Source organism: Prionailurus viverrinus, chromosome C2 (assembly GCF_022837055.1).
Source record: "Prionailurus viverrinus isolate Anna chromosome C2, UM_Priviv_1.0, whole genome shotgun sequence".
In the NCBI taxonomy this organism is placed as follows: Eukaryota; Metazoa; Chordata; class Mammalia; order Carnivora; family Felidae; genus Prionailurus; species Prionailurus viverrinus.
Window position 1 is genome coordinate 42,729,800 of NC_062569.1, and position 22,386 is coordinate 42,752,185.

The 22,386-nt window shown below is 37.1% G+C and overlaps 1 pseudogene; it reads right to left on the bottom strand.

Annotated features, from left to right (window-relative positions):
* The window catches only part of LOC125174433 (eukaryotic translation initiation factor 3 subunit E-like), a 104,017-nt pseudogene extending 82,500 nt beyond the window's left edge, over nt 1-21,517 (bottom strand).
* Between the last annotated feature and the right edge of the window lie 869 nt (nt 21,518-22,386).

Below are 22,386 nucleotides of genomic sequence, written 5' to 3' on the forward strand. Positions count from 1 at the left end.
TCAGCTTAACTGCCACCACTTCCAAGTGCCCTTCCCTGCTCACTCATCTCCATGATTATTTTTTTATAGTAGTTATCACAATGTGAGATCGTTTTGTTTATCTATTCCTTTTTGTCTCTCTTAAGGAAATGTAAGATCTAAGAGGCCAGGAACCCTACCTGACTTACTCTCTTCTGTATCTTCAGGGTCAATCACATTCCTTGGCAGGTAGTAGGTATGCAAGATATTTGTTAGTTGAGGGTAAGAGAGAGAAATCTCTTTCTAAAAGGTCCTTTTAAAAACTCCCTAATCTCCAAAGGAGGAAAGGAGCTAATATTGGGATCTCCTGGGTACCAGACACTGCTAGGCTCTCTCTTCTGTGCATACTTCTATCTAGATCGTTTCCTGAGATTTGACGCGTTAATTTCCTAAGAAACTCCTTCTAGCCTCTCTCACTGTTTCATGCTGTACTCAGCTGTCTGTTTAATCTGACTTTGTCTCTTTCTTGTTCACAACCTTGGTTTCTCCCTACCACCTCGCAAATAACACCCAGTCTGCCTGGTCTGGCTTGAGGGCTTGACTGATATATTTTCTTAGGTTTATCTCCCTGACTTCTAATTTCCTAATAAACCCCTGTTTTCCTTCCTTGTTGCTTCTGCCCGTGGGTTTCCCCTTGGTGGGAATTTTAGCCACCTCTTAAAATCTAACCCATTATTCAAGGCAAGGTATATTCCTATCAAATGAGGTAACCAATGTGAAAAGACTTTACAAAGCGAAAGAAATTATATAATTAGTAGCAACATGGGGTGGGGCCAAAGATAACATATCCTCTCTTTCCCTAATTTTCTTTAATGTAAAACCACATGTAGCTGTTGAGCAGCTAAAATGTGGTTAGTTTGAGTTGAAATATGCTGTATATGCAAAATACACACTAGGTTACAAAGATTTAGAATGAAAAGAGAATGTCAAGTATCTCATTTTTGAAATTCATTGCATATTGAAATGATAATATTTTGGATATTGGATTAAAATATTTTATTAAAAGTTAAAAAAAATTATTATACTACCCTACGTGTGATTCGTATACAATTTCTCACTTAATTTTGAAATATATGGCAGATTAGCCACAGAGTTGAATAAACTTTTTGAATAGCTTTTATACATTACTTAAGTATTACTTAGTATTAACCAATTAACTTAATTAACTTAAGTAATACTTAAGTATTAACCAAAATTTATAATTTGGAATTTCACAAAATGGTCAATTGATCAAGCAGTTCACACAGAGTTAGGTAGTTTGGATGTAAAAACCAACTACAATTTTTTTTTTCCACAGGCATTTCAGTAGTTTAAAAAAGGAAGCTGATTAAGATTATCATACAAAATCCCATCACTTGCTTAATAATAATCTTTACAATATTGTTCAATATTATTCAATATTATTCAATATTAGGGGTTGTGAAGGTACAGCAAAGAAAGTGTTTATCAGTTTATCTCAGCTATACTTATTTATCAGGACCCAGCTCATCTGGATTTTTTTTCCTGCTGTTATATATTTCCCATATGCTAAATCTTTTTTTTTTATTTTAACTAATAGATTATAAGTCCCTAATTTTGAAAATTATAAATGGCTCCAGAGTTGTTCATTGAGGAGCAAAGGACTCGAAAATCAAATAGCGGTATTCAGAATAATGCCGTAGTTTTAAATATTGAACAATGCTCCAGTGAGATTATAAACTGTAAATCTGTATGTGTAGAAATAAGGGAATGTATCACAATGTCTTTAAAGAAAATGATAAGGAACACTAGAAATACAAATGTAGCGTGTAATATCTCCAAATTGGTTTTTATTCAGATAGCCAGAGACCATTCTGCTCTTCAGGGCATTGTCTGTTATAAAGTACGTTCAAATAGTGACATAAAACTATGAAGACTTGTATGCCAGTTTTAAAAGCAAAATGACCTTACTGGTAAAACAATCAGATTTCTCCAGAACAATCCTCAAATCATGCTTTTTAGCATGAAATTGAGTTTTTCTGCTAAAATAGAAAATGGTCAAGATTTACCCTTTCCTTCACAGTAGAGCAATTTGCAAGTCACACATTGCCAAGAAACATATAAAACCATCTGTAAAGTGCCAAGTATGCTCAGAAGAAAACAAGGCAAGCTGTTGGCCCAATTCCTGATCCATTGGCACCGTTTGGCTTCATAATTCAACAGCACACAATCAGAAAGAGAATGACTACGTTAGGTGGGTGTGAAAAGATTTTGACCTAGAGTTGGATGAGACCTGCAGAGGAGGAACCCATTCTTAGTATAGGCAGAGGGACGATATATACTCAATAGCTTATTCTATTAATTTCTGAACACCTAAACTATGGAAGAAGAATACTTATTTTATGAGCCATGATGTAGATTGGAGAAGGTGCTTCAGGCTCATTTCTGAGGGAGCACAAGCACTGCGTGCATCAAGAAAGGCATTGCTGAATGAACAAAGCAACACTGCCAATCCACACATTGCTTTGCCCACATACTGCTTTATTCGCAGAGACCAGTTGGTGGTTAACAAAATGCCTCCTGGTTTTGATTTAGTGCTGAAGGAAATGGTGAAAATCGTGGTCCAATGATGCTCAACATTTGAGCAACCCTGCTAAATGTCAGGCTCTTATAGTGCCTCATTAAAATTATTGCTAGAACCTTTCTAATTAGTTTGTGAAATCATTCTTGACTCACTCTAATCCATGGGTCGGCAAACTTTTTCTATAAAGTCTTCAATTGTAAATACTTTCAGCTTTGCAGGACATATGGTCTCTGTTGTAACTACTCAACTCTATCATTGTAACACAACATGTAAACAAATAAGCGTGGCTGTGTTCCAATAACACTTTATTCACAAAAAGCAAGTCGTGGGATGGAATTGGCCCATGGACTATGATTTTTTGATTCCTGCTAACTCATCTGACACTTCTTCCAGGGAGATTAATGTAATGTGAAATTTTGATCACAGCACACCTCTATTTAGACTTCAAGGTTCTTTTATTTGTTCATAATTAAGGATTGGATTCTTTAGAATAATATTTAAGATCCTTCTTTATTTTATTTATCTCTCCCTTTGGAATTCCATCTTACACTTTTCTTCAACATATTCCTTGTATTAAAGCAGTGGAGTTTCTAGATCTTTAATAATTCTGTTTAACTTTTTATAGAACCACTAAACTCACTCGGATATTGAAAGATAATTCCAGTCGGTAAAGATGCTAGGTTAATAGTTTTGTTTGCTATAGTATTAAACACCTATGTTAGAAAATAAGAAAGGTCTTAAATCAATAACCTCAGTTTCTACCTTACAAAATAGAAAAGGGAGAACAAACGAAACTCAGAGAAAGCCCAGGAAAGAAAATAATACAGTTCAAAGAGGAAATCAATGAAATAGATAACAGAAAATCAATAGAGAAAATAAAGGAAACCAAAAGCTACTTCTCTGAGAAGATCATTTAAATTTATAAACTTCTAGTCACCTGATCAGAAAAAAATAACAGGACACAAATAAACTATATCAGGAATAGAAAAGGAGACCATTATTAAAGATTCTAAAGGTATTAAAATGATAAGGGGATATTATGAACAACTCTGAGAAAAAAAATTGACAGTTTAGATTAAGTGAATACATTCCTTGAAAGAGATAAACTTTCAAAGGTCACTCAGAAATTGGATAACCTGAGAGCCTTATCTTTATTAAAGAAACTAAAGAAATTGAATTTAGAATTGATAATCTTTCCACAAAGAAAACTCTAGGCCCAGATGGCTTCCTTGGAAAATTCTACCAAGCATTTAATAGAAGGAATAGAAGAAATAACATCAATTTTACATACACTCTTCCAGAAAATTGAAAATCAGGGAATATTTCCCAACTCATTTTATGAGGCCAAAATTACTCTCACGCTAAAGCTAGAAAAAGACATTATAAGAAAATGACATGCCAATATTCTCCATGAATATAAATTTTTAAAAATCTCAACACAATTTTAGCAAATGGCCTCAAACAATGTATAAAACAGTTTACATCATTAGCAAACGGGATTTGCCTATGGAATAAGGTTTAACATTCAAAATGCAGTCCTCACAGTTTACCGTATCAACTGACAAAATAAGAAAAACCACACACCATCTCAATAGGGGCAGAGAAATATTTCACATAATGCAACATCAATTCTTGATTAAAAAAATTATGACCATCAGCAAACTAAAACCAGAAGGAAACTTCCTCAACCTGATGAAGGACAGCTACAAAACCTACAGTCAACATCATGCTTACTGGTAAAAACCTAATCGAGAGCAAGACATGAATATCCACTTTTACCCATTCTATTCACCAATTGTACTAGATGTTGGACCTAATGCAATAAGTCAAGAAAAAACCAGGCATCCAAAATCAAAAGGAAGAAATGCAAGTCTTTACTCACATATTACATGATTATATATGTAACAGATCTGATGGAACCTATAATAAAAGCTACTAGAAGTAATGAGTGAGTTTAGAAAGGTGAAAAGTATAAAATCAACATAAAATTACATTATATTTCTACATGCTAAAAACAAAAAATCAAAAATAAAATTGAAGTAATTATGCCATGTATAACAGCAACAAAAATATAAAGTACTTAGGAAGGAATCTGATATAAGGCACACAAAAATTAAGTTCACCAGAAATTACAAAATATTGCTGAAGGTAATTAAAGACCAAAATAAGTGAAAAGACATACTGTGCTCATGGATCAGAATAGTTAATACTTGTTATAACGTCAGTTCTTTCCAAATCAATTTTTAGATTTAATACAGTCTCCAAGCATGGCTATTTTGTAAAATTTGACAAACTGATTCTAAGTTGGAATACCAACAGTACCTAAGTTTGAGATTTGTTTTAAAGCTACAAAAATCAAGTGTCTATATCAACATCAAGATAGATACATTGATTTATGAAACAAAAGGGTCCAGAGACAGCCCCACACATATGAAGCCAATTGACTTTCGATGCTGTTGCAAAAGCAATCCTGTGAAGACAAGATGGTCTTTTTAAATAATTAAGCTGATCTTCCAAAAAACAAAAAAGAACCTAAAATCATACTTCCTACCATTGGAAATATTCAACTCAAAATGAATAACGGAACTTAATGTATAACCTAAAATTATAAAACCTCTAGAAGAAAACATAAAATAAAAACATAAAATAAAAACATCTTATCTAAAACACCAAAATCATGATCCAAAAAGAAAATATTAAAAAATTGGATTTATCAAAATTAAGAGCATCTCTTCAAAATACACTGCTAGGAGGATAAAACAAGACAAGCCATACACTGAAAGAAAATGTTTGTAAATCATATGTTTGATAATGGACGGACTTGTGTCTAGATATATAAAGAAATCTCAAAACCCAGTAAGAAGAAAACAAACAACCCAATTATAAAAATGGTCAAAATATTTTCATAAGCACTACACCAAGCAGATATACAGATAGTAAAAAAAACACATGAAAACATGCTCAGCATCATTATTCATTAGGGAAATTCATATTAAAACCATAATGAAATAACATTATCCACCTATTAGGATGGCTACAATTTTTAAAAAGTAACCACATCAAAGTGTTGGTGTGAATGTGGAGTAACGGAACACTCCTTCACTGCTAATATGAATATAAAAAGGCACAACCACTTTGGAAGAAATCTTGGCAGTTTCCTAGAAGTTAAACATGTACCTACCATATGACTCAGCCATTCCACTCCTAGATATTCACTCAAGGAAAATGGGTATATGAATATGCATATCAGTTTTATCTGGAGTAACCCCAAACTGAAAACAACCCAAATTTTTACCAAGAGGTAAATGGATAAACAAATTGTGGTTTATCCACGCAGTGAAATAATACTCAGTAATAAAAAGGAATAAATATTATTGGTACACATAACAACATGGTTCAATCTAGAAATAATGAAAAAGAACATGTGTATGATTCTGTTTAAGTGAACTTCTAGAAAATGCAAGCTAGTTGATAGTGACAGGAAGCTGTTCAATGGTCACCTGTGTGTGATGGAAACATGGAAGGAGAAGAGATGGCAAGGGGAAATTTTAGGGGATGATGGATAAATTCACTATCTTGACTGTGGTCCCAGAATCATGGGTATATGCACATAAAATATATAAAAGGGTGCTTTTAAAACATACACACATGGGGTTTCTGGCTGGCTCAGTCAGTAGAGCCTGAGGCCCTTGATTTCAGGGTCATGAGTTCAAGCTCCACATCGGGTAAGGTAAAAAAAAAGGGACGCTTGGGTGGCTCAGTCACTTGTGTCCCACTCTTGATTTTGGTTTAGATCATGATCTCATTGTTCATGAGATGGGGCCCCCCGTAGGACTCTGCACAGGCAGCATGGAGCCTGCTTGGATTCTCTCCCTCTCTCTCTCTCTCTCTCTCTCTGCCCCTCCCCACTCTCTCTCTCTCTCTCTCAAAATCAATAAACATTTAAAAAACAAACAAGCAAATACATAAATAGAGTGAATACTCTTAAAATATTCACGTTTTTGTATGTTTTTTATATATTTTACAAGAAAAGTTACAAGAAAAGTAAAGGCAAACAACAACAGTCTTTATACTCTCAAGGAGCTTTTAATCAGCCTTGAATCTTCTGGGGAGGCGTTATGTGGCTCTGCAGTGTTTTTGAAAAAGATACTCAAATTTAAATAGTATCTCATTCTTTTAAGGGCAAATAAAAGCATTTGTCAGTTTCACAGATAAAGATCCCTTTTCATTTACTTATGTACACAGCCTGCCAATGCTTCTTATGGGTTTGGTGTTCCTAATGAAAACATGGTTGGCCTTCTAAGAAGATAAATACGTACAAACATGACGTCTATGAAATAATACCCTGAGGCAGACTCTGACCTTTCTCCACAGGTAAAGTTCTGTATTGCTCATCTCCTATGAATTTCACAGCAAGTGTAAGAGTTAGCCAATTGGGAATTTCCTACAGAATCAAATATAACAACTTTGTGTGTTTAAATCAAGGAATAGTTTGTTTTTCAATTGTATACGTCTTTCCGGGGAGAGGCAATTTGTATGCTATCTAGAAAGTTCAAAGTTAACTCCCTGAAGGATAGCAATTTACTTATTTCACTTATTTTTTCTATTCACACTTTTACTCATTTATTCCCTTAATAAACCCACTGAAAATGTTGCTCTTCCAATGCTCCCATCTCCCTTTGCTGATTTTGCTCTTCCCGTACCTTCTTTTCCTGCCTATCATGTGCTCTTTGCTATTTCTTCCTTTCTTAATTTTTCTCCAATTTCCCCCAATTCCCACTTTCCACTGCCCACTGACCTGACAACTACCCTATTTAGGGATGTTTGGGAGAAAACCCACTCACACAAAGCAATAGTGGTTATAATACATGTGTTGAACAAATACAATTTGTGATATAATCCAAGTACAACTTTATCTTCCCATCTCACCATCAGTTCAAAATGTTTTTAATAAGACAAATGTTTCTCTCCCTGGATAGAAATTTGGGCAGATCCCGTGAATTTTATGCTCACTTTTAGACACACTCTTGGTTCAGTAATTAGGAAGTGTCCAGTAAAAGATAATTAATAACTAAATTTTCTCACGAGTTAAATCTTTCTTTCCCTTTCCACAAGCTAGTTAGTGGTTGTCTGCAAAATCCTAAAAGGATTACAGTTCAATTCCCTTCCTTACCTTCTACTTCACTTGGTAGCTGCTGTGTTAAGTCATTTCAAGTTCAAAAGAGAAGGTGGAAAGGTGAGAGACAGGGATTTTCTGTTAGGCTGAGTGGCCTTCTACTTTCTGGGTCTGATAGATGATAAAAGACAACCCTCAGTGGGAATTTAAGGGTTCTTGGAGACTCCTATCAATGGGATATTCCTCTGCCTCCCAATGGACACTACTCTATACTGAGGGGTCCATTATAATTTATTCTGCAGGTTCTAGAATCCAAATTTGGCATTAGCTTCCTGCTGCAATCCTTAGGTCCTTTCTTTGAATAGAACAGAACAGAACCCAAACAGTATTTTTCTCCTTAGTAGCCCTTTTAAAGTAAGAATTCTCATGCATCCCTTGCACTCACAAAGCAAGTGTTCCCTTGTAAATCTTCTTATAGACATTTTTTCTCATAGCTCACTTTAGAATTTAACACATCATATTGACTTTTGAGTCAAAACTTTGATTTTGAACCTTATTATACTAATTAGGTTTAAAGTCTTATGTATCTTATGATCATTTGTACCTTAAAAGAAATCACTCCTTAAGACATCCAAAGTAATATCTAGCTGCAGATTTCCAGGTATTATCAAATGAGAATAAACATTTTATACATGCACACATGCAAGATATTCAGAGGGATAAAAATTCTTCCCAGCAGTCTGGAAATCATTCCACAAAGACAGCTACTGTGTTAGCCATAATGCTTATCCCAAAGAGATTCAAACTACCAAAAAAGGGAAGTGTTCATTGCTTTACAGGATTGAAAAGTCCATCTCCTTCCTTCTCTTTCCCCTATAGATTTCCTATACTTGCCTATAGGAACCATGCTAAGATGCTGGCAAGCTTCTACAGAGAAAAGATGATTGCAGAGCAGAAGTGTCTCAAGTAAAAGGATAACTCCAATGCACAAGCAAAAGATGAACTCTGCCTAATGGGATTCTAATAGAGCTTCACTTACTCAGCTATGACTTCAGCTACCCAAGACACCTGGACCGAGATAGAAGCCATATTTCAGCCTTCTGGTGGGTACTGATCATGGCTCTGGCTGGGCAGGTTCCAGGTGGCTAGTCAGAAGTCAGAAGAATCATGGACAGGGTATGGTGGCCTATTCACTGTTCTCCACCTGGAAGTTGGAATGTAGTAGCTGGAAATGAATCTTTAAAAAGGGTTAGCTCTAGGTGAAGGCAGACCATTGAGAGAGTGCTGGTAAAACATGACAGGAAATGGAAGATTATAGATGTTACTCAATGGTCAAATTTTCTACTTAAACCAAAGAATACTGAGAAACTAGAAAAAGACATGCTGAAGGCAGTACTTGTAATGCTGGATTTGCCACATTTCTTCTGATCAAGAGAAAGCTTTTGAAGTTTCCATCATTACTTTGGACAAGGAAATGAGTTTAACGATTTCTTAATGATAAATTCAGGAAAGACTATTTTATTGCATTCTTTGTAAGAATTTACTTGTTTAACCTTCCTTTCCATTTCTACTAATTCAAATGTATTTTTATCAAATATTGTTGAAAATGAGAAGGGCTTTTTTGCCCTGTGCAAGACTGACAAGATACTGGCACAAACCTACAGGTCCAAACTGTAATGGGTAAGTCAGTAATTATATTCGAATTCATATACAGGTTAATATGACTCAATTATTATGTTTAAATCCTCAATATATCAATAAAACATGTGTGTAGAGGCATTGCAAAATAATGTGTCTACATAGAAGTAACTGATTATTTTTCTCTAATTAGACTAAACAAGGAGAGTTCTAATGATTAATGCTATTTTGCAGGAATTGACTCTATTTCGCGGGGGGACTAAGACAGAGGAGAGTACACAAGAAATAAGATTTTTATCTTGCAATACTAAGACCCCACTTGCCTAGAAAGCACTCGTGGAACATATTGCCAAAGGTTTAGTTTGTTCTCTTTTGTTTTGGCTAAAATCTGACTGTCCTGGGCAACTGGATAAAGCACTGTGCTTCCTTATCTCTTTTCTTCTTGTTCTTGAACCTAGGACTAGGTTTGCTATTGAGACAGAGTTTGCTAAGTGCTTTGAGAAGTTCGGGACAAAAGGTCTTATAATACAAATATAATTACTACTAATACATTATGCTGATATCAACTTTGGATTTGTGGTTCCCTTTTTCTTCTCTTCCCCCCACCCACGTCCACCATTTACTTCCTCATAGTATTTCAAACAAAGATCAGCCAGTCATTTTAGGGGAGTCATGGAAATGTTTTGAGCCAAAGCTGATTTCTAAGACTTCTGTACATGTTATCTTTTTCCTCCAAAATATGCAAGTCAGATCCTTTGGCATACATATTGTATATTTGATGTGATGGATAAAAATATGAAGGCTGGGCTGATATATGTATAATAATGCAGTGCAAAATTACTTTAATGATTCCAAGTTACTGATTTGTATTTTCCGTATAGCATTAGATCTTTTTTTTCTAATTTTTAAAAAATGTTTATTTATTTTTGAGAGAGAGAGAGAGAGAGCTGGGGAGGGGCAGAGAGACAGGGGGACACAGAATCTGAAGCAGCCTCCATCCAGGCTCTGAGCTGTCAGCACAGAGCCCGACACGGGGCTTGAACTCACAAACCATGAGATCATGACCCGAGCTGAAGTCGGAGACCCAGCCAACTGAGCCACCCAGGTGCCCCTATACAGCATTGGATCTTAATGGGCCATCCTAGTATATGTGCATCTATTTCTAAATGTATGGCAAATATGAATCTGTGTATTTCTTCTCAGGTTTAAAACTTTTTGAAAAGCTTTTTTCTATAACACCAGTTTTTAGTCAGATCTGACACTATGCATTGATTGTAAATATTTCCATAAAATGAATATAATATTTAAAAGGCGATTTTTAAAGGTTGAAATCAAGCCACTGGGTATTGAGTAACATATCTGAAGTGATCTTAAGAATACATATACTTAGGCACCACATTTTAATTTAAACTCCTGTTATTACAGTAACTAGTCACAAAATGGCTCCCTATTTATGCAATATGTTAGCTGCAATGTTACTTAAATTGAACAGATGAGTGCCTTCTAATAATGTATGTTTACTTCATGAACTTGTGGGCAATTACATTGTAATTATGTCTTTGTAGGTGCTTTTTACTGACATATAGAGCGCGAGTGCATTTTAAATGTAATTGCAGTTCTCTGTACCATTTAGCAAAGCTGAAAATTGTTAAAGGTTTGTAAATTACCTACATTTAGACCATAGGCAACTAGGCAAATTAAGTGACACTGTCAGTAATGTTACAACATAAATTGGTACCAAGTATAAATTCAAGGTAGACTTTCTTTTCTAAATCAGAATGTTGTTTATAGAGTGCCTTCTGAAAAACAGATAACCTAAAAAAAAAAAGAAGAAGAAAGAAGAAAGAAAGAAGGAAAGAAAGAAAGAAAGAAAGAAGAAAGAAAGAAAGGAAAGTGCACACTGCTCCACTGACAGAATAGATCAGCCTTTAAATACATGTGAAAAACAATGCCCGGCCTGCAATAATGTTTTAAACTGTAAACCTGTTTAAAACTGGGAAATTGGATTGGTTTCCAATCGAATCATTTCCAAAATGACTACACGATGGCTCCAGAGAAGACACTTCTGTGTAGTTTCTGTGAAACTATGCGGCAAAGAGGGGAAGACCTGGCATTCAGAGTGTATCAGAATTCTGTCACATTTTATCTCTATGGCCTTATTTCAGTTACTTAATTCTTGAGCCTCAACTTTTTAATCTAAAAAATGAGAAGTATGATAGCTGGCTTCAAAGGGCTATTGTGGAGACTAAGATGGAATATTGTATTTAGGCTGTCAATAAAATGGGAATTTTCTTAGTCATCTTATCTTCTCCTGACAGGTGATTTGGCTGCTCTATTAAAAAAAAAAGTGTCTTTAGATTTGGTGGAGAATAGACTTCTCTGAGTCTGTGTTGAATCAGCCACAGAACTGCAAAGCTTACACAGATTTACTTCACCTCATGGGATTAAAGAAACGGAGCGACAACTGTATGCTGAAAAATGTTCACTTTTCCTTCTAAGCAATGTCCCATAGAGGAGACCCGTCTCCAAAGACCAGCAACGCCAGTTAAGGAAATTAATTGTGAAAGTATTACTCTGTCACTTCATGCCTTCAGGCCAGTCACTTATTGATGGCAGGGGTTTAGGTTCGGATAAAACCATTTCACCCATGCAAGCCCTCTCCATTAAGCGGGAAACAAGCATTTGAGCTTGACAGCTCAGAGGGCTCCGCTGTGCAGAAAGCCATTCTTACAGGGTCATTGTATTTAAGTGCAAGATTAGAGAGACAGTTGGTGCAAGGCCATGTTCCTAAAGTACAAATAATGAATTAATTATATGATAAAATTACATGCATTTTTCTAAACCCATATTCATATGACATACAAATTGTTAAAATTCATGCTGTAAGCTGGGAAATCCTGGAGTTCCATAGGAGGGTTCTGAACAAGCAGTAGACAACAGATGTCTAATGGGGAGTTCTTTCTCGCTTACCAGGTGACTTCGAGTACGTCACTTACCACTTGGAGTCACAATTTCCTCCTTAAAAGACTAACAGTGATGAAGAGCTGTCCTTCCCCCTGGCAATTTTAAGTTTTAAATGCGACAATGTAGGAGTAAAGACTTTATCAAGTATTTACATAAGAGAGTACTTTACTATGTACTGATTTTTTTGTAGACGCAGTAGTTCTCTTTCCCATATTCTTTTTTCTTTTTAACATTTTGTTTAATTTATTATTATTTTTTTAAATTTATATCCAAGTTAGTTAGCAAATAGTGCAACAATGATTTCAGGAGTAGATTCCTTGATGGCCCTTCCCCATTTAGCCCATCCTCCCTCCCACAACCCCTCCAGTAACCCTCTGTTTCCTCTCCATATTTAAGAATCTCTTATGTTTTGTCCCCCTCCCTGTTTTTATGTGATTTTTGCTTCCCTTCCCTTATATTCATCTGTTTTGTCTCTTAAAGTCCTCATATGAGCAAAGTCATATGATTTTTGTCTTTCTCTGACTGACTAGTTTTGCTTAGCATTATACCCTCTAGTTCCATCCACGCAGTTGCCAATGGCAAGATTTCATTCTTTTTCATTCTTGAATAATACTCCGTTGTGTGTGTGTGTGTGTGTGTGTGTGTGTACACCACATCTTCTTTATCCTTTCATCCATTGATGGACATTTGGGCTCTTTCCATACTTTAGCTATTGTTGATGGTGCTGCTATAAACATTGGGGTGCATGTGCCCCTTTGAAACAGCATACCTGTATCCCTTGGATAAATACCTAGTGGTGCAATTGCTGGGTTGTAGAGTGGTTCTATTTTTAATCTTTTGAGGAACCTCCACACTGTTTTCCAGAGTGGCTGCACTAGTTTATATTCCCACCCTTTCCCATATTCTTATAATTACCTTTTTTTTTTGTCTGGTTTAGAGAGGTATTTGAATATCAGTTTTTGTAGGAGGAAGGTCCAAGACAAAGCCACCACTACATTCATACAAGCAAAAAATTGGCACATGAGCCCCATCAGGCACTGTTTTCTCCACAGTTGAAGCCAGTAGAAGTCTATCAACATGTAGAAGTAAGCCAACTTCAAGTGTCCACTCAAAGGTAGTTTGCTTTGGAGGGAAGCAAATTTGACTTAAGTTTGGAAATGAAGGGAATTTCTCAGGAAGGAGAGGTGCTGTTTACAGTGGATTTGGGATTTCATAGGGCTCAGAAGAAGGAGGCTATCAGGTCTGGGAGCACACAGTTACACAGTGCTGAGAAAATGCCAGCAGAATTCTTACCCCAGAGCCAGAGGGCTAAGCATGACAGGGATTGGCAACTCCATGAAACTAACTGGCCTCCAGATTACTAGCCAGTGATAAGACCTTAGGCATTGTCAGAGACCCAGAAAGGCCAGAAGTATATGTTCTGATCTGAAGCATTTGATCTAACTCAAAATGGAATACTGGCACATTGTGTATCAGAATCTCTGGAAACCTTTGTCCAGTCACTTGAGGGAGAAATTTAATTTCTCTGAAAATGAAATGGAAAATTTCCTTGGGGGTCTGATTTTAATGGAAAGCCACTGATGCTGGAGAAGCAACACATAATGGAAGGCTAGGAGCAGGCTACCAAGAAGGGGCATCAAGCATAGATAAGAGAGGGAATTCAGAGAGCGAACTTTCCAGCACACATATTACCCAGTTCCCATTTCCCCCCAGGGTTGGCTTTACTAGAAAAACTCCTAAAATGAAACTGATTTTGTTGTCAGTTAACTGTGCTGGATGTGAAGGGTAGACAATGGAGAATATGGTGTTACTGATGAAAATAAAGTACATTTGAACAGTATTTAGTCTCTACAAAGCACTTTTAAATACATCTGTTCCTCTGAACTTCTTGATAATAAGTGGGATAGGTTCAGCATATATCTGAACCCACATTTTACAGAAGGAAAATCAAGATCAAGAAAAGATGAATAACTTGAAAACATGTTGGTGGAACACTGAGAGAGATCACCTCTCAATGCTTCCATGTTTCCAGGCTGAGTAACCTGAACACTGTCCAGTGGTGACAATGAAGCTGGTGGGTGGTAAACAGAAGCTGAGATACTGAGATGACACTGAAGACCTGGGGACCAGAAACCGGAAAAAATTGAACTTTTTGAGGAAACAGCTATGTTAAAAACTTGGAGATAGGGTTTCCTTCATTTTCCTTTTCTTATTTTCCTTAAAAATTAATAATTATTTCTCCCAAATAGATAGCATGTCATATTAGCGTTATTTATTAAATAACACATTACTTCCTCATTGAGCCAGATGGAAACCTGCTAACCTCAAAATAATTATAATACTAACATCTACTGAACACTGTATTCCAGGGCATTCTAAATCCCTTATGTGCATTAAAGTAGACGTTTAACACTCAAATGAAGAAAGCGTTCTTGTTTTGTAAACGAGGAAGCTAAGCTTTGCCCAAGGTCATAGAATTGGGACAGGACTCAAAGACCCAAGTGGTCCAATTCTGGAGCCCGTTCTTAACCACAACATGATAAAAATCAGAACAACAGAAAATAACAATACATTTAATAAGAAAATTCTAATTTTATATCAATAAAGCTAGAAAATCTTATTCATGGACCTAAAGAATATCTAAGTGGTTAGAAAAACACACCATTCTCTTAGGTTTTCTCAGTGAAGGCTTCCTTTATCCTCAAGGCCAGTGGAAAGCTGTGACAGCCTTTTGCCCTGAGCAGTGATATGACTGTGAGCTACAGTATTGGTCACAATTGGTTCCTGTCTTTTTTTTATTAAGGACACAGGTAAAATTTACTCACTAGTTGAAAGATGGAAGTATCTTTTGAATCCATGCCTTCCCACTCCTCCTCACTGGCACAATATGAGTCCGCCTTTTAGCACTTGGCCTCTCAGTTACTGGGTTGTTATCTCTTGGCCGATCTCTTCATGTCTTGGCTTCTTTCAAATTCATCCCAGGCTGCACCCAGGCTCTTGAAAGTCACTTGCATTGCGTTCACTGTCAGGGCCTCCCTACCTTCTCTCACATTAAATCCACCCTTCCCTGTGTGACTTACCAGCCTCCCTCCATTCTCTGTTACTATATTAGCCAACCTACTATATTTCTGACTGTATTCTATGCAGCGTGCCATCTTCATTCCCAACTTGACGATTTTACTCATAATCCCTGCCATCTCTTTTGTGTGTGTGCAAATCTATCCATTCCTCATGGCTTAATTCATGTCTTCCCTTCATAGTGAAGCCTACTCTGATGACCAAGATCCCACTAGTTTCGCCCTCCTTTCAGCTCCTATATAATATATCTTTTGTAGTATGAAGTTAAATAGGTGCTTCATTATCATTATGTATCATATTTAATATTATTTCAGGTAGAAGTCCTGTCTTCCTAACTCAATAGTAGCCCCTTTGAGGGCAAAGACAGATGATAATAGATAGATAGATAGATAGATAGATAATTTTTTTTCTCTCTCCCAACGCCTAGGCTAATTGTAAGTCCTGTCTACTGCCAAAACTTTCGTTATCATACAGGTTTTACTTTTCATTGTGCCACTCCTTCCTACTTCTGAGTCTACCTGCTCCCAAAGGTTCTCTTACCCAAAGCTATGACCCCTTCCCAGGGCAACCCACACCCAATAACGGAAGTGAGGTTATAAAGGCCTGGCCTCCTAGCCCCAAATCGGGACAGCTCTAAAAGACTGTTCCACCTGCAGGGCTCCTAACCAGGTAGGCTGAGCCTTCCACACTGAGACTGTTACTTCTCAGCCTCTGGTCATTTCTCCCTCTGCCCCTTCTGGCTTCCTTGCCATCTCTTTTCCAGGTGTTGATTCCAAACCCATCCTTTGGAAAGCCTTTGGTACATGAATCTCCTCAGATTCTGCTTCCTAGGGAACCCGACTTGCATCCGCAACCCTTCTTTTCCTGCCCCTCTTAAGAACTTCCATTTCCACTGTTCGCATATCTACCCCCTGAGAAGCCACCGACAAGGGCTGAGTGAAGCTCTGTCTCTCCCATAATGATGTTTCTGCTGCTTCAGTTTACACAGTTTTCTCCCACCCTGCAGCCTTGGTGTCTCTACTGTGATGATGCTGAAGAGGATGATAAGGAAAAAGAGGAGGTAATTGAAAGTATCAGCACTACACAACTTAGCGGCTCTTTGGTTCATAATTACTAACATTGGCAACTTTAGCTTTAAAAAACACTTGTAAGTTGATGAATATGTTATAGAGTAAACACAGGAAAACAGAAGAGCAGGGAATATGACATTTCTTTTTTCTTTTCTTTTTTTTTTTTTTTTTGCTGTGGTAAATAATACGCTCTCCACACGGTAGGAAAGGCACTTGTTGATTAATAGTTAAAACTTAAAAACCTTTGGTTGTTAAGTTTCAGATCTGAAACATTCTACATATAGCAGGCTTCTGTACAGGAGGAGCAGTGGTCCCTGAAATGTTCATAAAGAGGTGAGATTCTCCATGCTTGATGAACTACTCAATCCCATCGCCGTCCTTCTTTCTCCTTAATCCATCTGTCTCCCTTCCCCAACCTTTGTCCTCCCGGCTCTTCCAAATGTTGTATAAACTCAATTCTCTCTACTAAGCCATTCTTTCAAGGAATTGCTAAAGTGGCTTCTTTGTTTGTTTGTTTGTTTTCTGGACTGTACCCTGGCCAAAAATACAGCAGGTAAACAACCAGTGCCCACTGTAATTACCTTAGTGGTTGTCTTTTCCATACAGAAATTTGCCATCCCTTGTCTATTTCCTTTACGTCTGTTACTCTTTCAACTTTGGCAAACAATTCCAATCAAGAACCAATAAAAAAGAAGAAGAAGAATCAGGAACCCAGAGTTCAGACCACATTTTTCACAAAACATTACTTGAAAAAATGTGTTTATGAATGCTACAAAACAGAAAACTCAAGGAAAAAAATGTAAATGTTGAGATCCACTTCTTCTTGTAGATACAGAACAAAGAATAACCCACATTATGACTGCTCATAAAAAAAAATGCTGTGCAGCAACACGGGTTTCCAACAAATTTGATAACCTGTTTCTGTCTCCCCCTTTCTCCATTAAATTGAACTCTCTGAATTATTCATGAGGGCTATTTTAATGGGATAATTTTTTCTTGCAAACGCTGACACTAATACTAAGGAATACCTCTAGGTATTCATCTTGGATAAATAAGGCTCCTGGTAACTAGTTTTCTTGATGCTTCACCTTATTCAAATGAACATATATGGAAGTAACTAATGTAGACCATTTTTTAAACACTTAATGTTTTCAATATGTTCCTCTCCATATATGTATAGTCAAACATATGTTTACTCAAGAATTAGCCAGGATGTTGAATTAAATGAAAGTAGAGCTGAAAGTTAAGCAATTCTCAGGTGAACTGGGGCAGGGCATTAGGAAGAAATTTAAAGTCCACATTTTCCAGCTGTGAAGACAGCTCTGAATGACTTTGGGAATCGCCCATCCCTCCATAGTGCTTTGACCACATTCAGAACCAATCATTCACTTCAATGTGTACATTAGGAGTTCTTAACTCAGGATAGGAGGATTTTAGGGGGTTGGTGAATTCCCTGAAACTGTATACCAAATATTCTGTGTGTGATTTTTTTTTCCCTGAAAAGGAAGCTCAATGCGCTCATCAAATTCTCAGAGGGGCTCTTGTCTACTCCACTGCCAAACCCCTCTAATGTTAAGAATTTTCATTTTACAAAGAAGTAAGACTTCAAAAGTCAGGATTCTTTAGATTTCTGTGTGATGTCGGGGTGTGTGGGGAGAGTGGATGGCTATTTATCTTTTGATAAATTGAGTATTATGAAGAGTCACATGCAAGATTTCCAGGACTTGGGGAAAATTATACTTTGTGGGTGAGCTACATTTCGTTGCTCAGTACAGGTTTAATTTTTACCAATATCTGACCATTGTTTTCCAGGCGTCCCTGTAGGTCGGCTCATGTCTGTCCATAAATATTAACCCAAACCATTTTGTTTTTTTTTTTCTACTGACACACATTAATTAAAAAATAAGTTAAATATCTGGATGATCCTCTCTAACCTATTCTATCCGATAGCAGGTGCTAAAACACGGAGTAGTCAGATAGCTTATGCTCTAATAGTACATAAAAAGAATGCTGTCATTTAATAATGTTGTAGATACCAAAGCTTCTAGGGTAATAAAGTTATTTTTATTTCAGTCGCAGTGTTAATTAAGAGCTTAAAGAAATAAAATTGTAAAGGAAATACTCATTCTCCGCCCCCCCCATGCAGCTTTCTAACATTTCTAACAGTTCTGTGCTAAATGTAACAAGATTTTTAAGACACAGAGGTGACTGTCACTGCTGGAATGTGTCCTGGAGGCTTTTTCTGTCAGAGGAGATGACAGTGACTCTTCCCATGCAGATTAAACTGGTGTTTACAGATTTGCCCTGGGTGTGCATTTTTATCCTGCTGTGATCAAGTAACACAACCTGACGAGTGCCAGACAGATCTCTCGATAAGAAAGGTTTGAATGTGCCCCCACTTTGCACAGGGCACAGCCCTGATCAGACGCCCTTGGCAAGGATCCTTTTCCTGTTCTCCTTTGCAATGAACAGTTATGTACAAGTTACCTTGTCCCCTTTCCCTTTGGGTGAAGCATTGGGAATGAATGTGCAAAAGATTCAACAGCAAATTCTGTGCTGAAACTCAGATTGTTAAGTGTTGACTTTAAGAAAAAAAAATCAGTATTAACATTCAATTTTTGGAGATGTCAAAGGAGGCCTGTGTGGCCATGTGAGACATCTAAAAATACTTGAGTCATTTACGGTAATTTAAAAAATTTTGTTAATTTTCACACTGCAGAGTTTTCACAGACAAAATCACTGAGATAAGAAATCTTATTGTGGGCAAAAGCTAATCGGGCTCCAGATGCTGTGAGTGTAAAACCAGGAGCTGCCTGCAAGGGCACATCACTGAACCTTTCCCCCATCCCTCAGCCCTCCCACCTCCTGCCATTTCATTTTAAAGCCAGCATTTTTAATATCCATGGAAGAAAACTAGCTGTTGTCATCAGATAGTGAAACTCAGCTCTCTACATTTTGATTTCTTACTTCATTTCAGTAAGAGAAGTCCATAAAGAAATTTGTTAGGTTTGGAAAGGGATCACATTTTTGGTTTTTTTTGTATTTTTTTCATAAGGATTGTTTAGTTCGCTGAATTAAAAACTAAACAGAAGAGCATTGCTAAAGAAGAAAATGTATTAGAGTGAAGACTCAAGTTCACAGTTCTGCCACTGTTAAGCTTTGAGATCTTGGAAAAGTCACTTCCTGTCTATGAGTCTGATTTGCCTTATCTGTGAAACAGGAACAAGACCTTTCTGTCCGGGGTGTCCAACCCGCCCTAGGCGACCTGTAGAATAACGAACAAAGAGCAACAGTCAAAAAGAGTTATGTAGCATTCTAGACCATCTAGCACATGCCTCTCTTTCCTACAATGCAATCAATCAATATTTGCTGATTTAATTATTAACTTTCAAAAGTATGTAAATCTAGTATTGTTAGATCCTTATCTAGACTTTGGAATAGAGGTAAGATTTCTCATTACAACCAAATACTGGTAGCTAAAACTTTTTATTCTCAACAAATAGTGCTGGAAAAGCAGAATATTTTTTATCACCTCCTCTTTCAAATGAAGCTTTTGGTTTGCATTTTGAAAAGAATTATTTTTAGAATAACGAATGTCATATACATGGGAGATACAAGAGAAGTACACAGAATCTTTAGAGAGTGTTTCATAATATTTTCTTTTAGTCATTACTAAAGATAACTAAAAAAGGGGCCCCCGGGTGGCTCAATGGGTTAAGCGTCCTACTTTGGCTCAGGTTACAATCCCAGGGTTCATGGGTTGGAGCCCAGCATCAGGCTCTGTGCTGATAACTCAGAGCCTGAAGCCTGCTTTAAATTCTGTGTCTCCCTCTGTCTCTGCCCCTCCCCCCCCAGAAATAAATAAACATTAAAAAATAAATAAATAAAGATAACTAAAACAGCCATTAATGATATTTTTCAACTTCCAATAAATTTGATAAATTTCTATGACTCCCAACTATTTTTTTTAAATTTTTTTTAACGTTTATTTTTATTTTTGAGACAGAGAGAGACAGAGCATGAGCGGGGGAGGGTCAGAGAGAGAGGGAGACACAGAATCCGAAACAGGCTCCAGGCTCTGAGCTGTCAGCACAGAGCCCGACGCAGGGCTCGAACTCACGGACCGCGAGATCATGACCCGAGCTGAAGTCGGACGTTTAACCAACTGAGCCACCCAGGCACCCCTATGACTCCCAACTATTAAAAAAATTCTAAGAAACTATGATGCCTGAGCATACCTTGAGTACAATGTCATCTCTGAAGGTCTGGTAGTTTAGACATTTATCCAGTTTTTGTTTGAGACCCATCAACTTCTAAAAAGGAGTCTAGTCCACAGCACAAATACAACAAATTAAGCTGACGGAAAGGGAGTTGATTATTGCACCCTATCAGTGTGGCCATAGCTGTCTCCACCCTTCTCTTTCTTTACATGGTCTCCATTTTAGGTGAGCCCGTTTCAGGTCACACAGCTGGTGAAGGAGGCAGGGGTCAGCTTGCTTCCAAAGCCTGTAAACTTTCTTCATTATTTCCATCCCTAAAAGACAGGCCAAAAGATTACAGTATTTCTCTTCATATGTGTTACTTTTTAAAGTAACATTTATTTTCATAATTTTGTCCAAAATATGTGTGTGTGTATAAGAATTAAGTTATTTGTTTTATTGACTCGATTTTTTTTTTCCAAAATAAGTGATGGACTGGTTAATTTATTCTTTAACTTCCTCCTACCTTTTTTTTTCTTTTCTGAAAATTTAGGCACTGTCTTGCATTGGGTTCCTCCAGATGCTATCCTTATTGCAAGGATTTGAGCAAGCAGTTTACTTGGAAAGAGATTCCAGAAAACAACGGTGAGGTTGTAGGGATTGTAGGATGGGTAAAGGAAGGGGGTCATACAGGGTGTATTAATGAACACATTGTGAGTCCCTGGCAAACTCTGTGGGACAGAATAGAACACACCTGTGAGTTAGTTTTTCCACCAGAATGAGAAGAAAGCTAGGCTATTTGTCTACCAACTTTTAAACCTTATCACTGACTGCTGCTCCCGGAAGCCATTAACCCCCAGGGATTCTGCCGGCTTCTGACACAGGTGCGCATGCTCCTGCCACCAGAGAGTCCCAGGGGAGAGTTGCAGGTGAAGAAGCCGCAGGTAGGTGCAGGAGGTGAACGTCCAGGGGATCTGGGCAGAGCACCTACAAGTGACTGCTACCGATTCTGTTCTGTGGTGAGAGGATTCCATTATCTATTCTATGATGTTTCAACAGATTTAGTTTAACAATTAAAATGAACAACAAATACACCGCAGTCAGAGAACATCTGACCCTTTTCTGTAGAGAAAAATAAATGCCAGTAGGCAGACAGAGAATAATGGGTCTAGCCTGACCTAGATTGGGAGGAATTTAGAAGTCTGTCCCCTGGGAAAGAAGGTTTTACAGTGCTCAGAGTAGCTAGGATGAGCTGAGAAAGCTTTTCAGCCCTTCACTTTAAAGAACATTATAAAATGGACGGTAGCCTTTAAAAAAGTACCTATGAGGCCAGAGTTAGCAAGACTGCAAAAAGCCATGATATGCTGTCATTAGCTAACTAGAGCTTATAACAGTTACTCAGTGAGAATAGAATTCAATTTGTACTTAGATTTTTATTTTGCATTAAGTTCTTGCTCTGTCTAGGGTTTTGAGCTATAAAGAAAGCAAAACATAAGTTTATAGGTATTCAGTTATAGAGAATTATTGTATTGAGGAAACGGTGAAAAAGTCCCTTGATCTTAAAATTACTTTCTCAAAAATATGAATTATATTACAGCTTCTTGGAGAAAACTATTAGAGATTTTTGAATAATGACTTTTTCCTCTAGGGGAATTGTGCCTTCTCTTCAAGAAAAAACGCAGTATCGGGTGTTTGAAGTAAACATATTATGTTTTACACTGCCAATCATATTTAGTTAAGATGTAAGCCTTAGAGATTTGA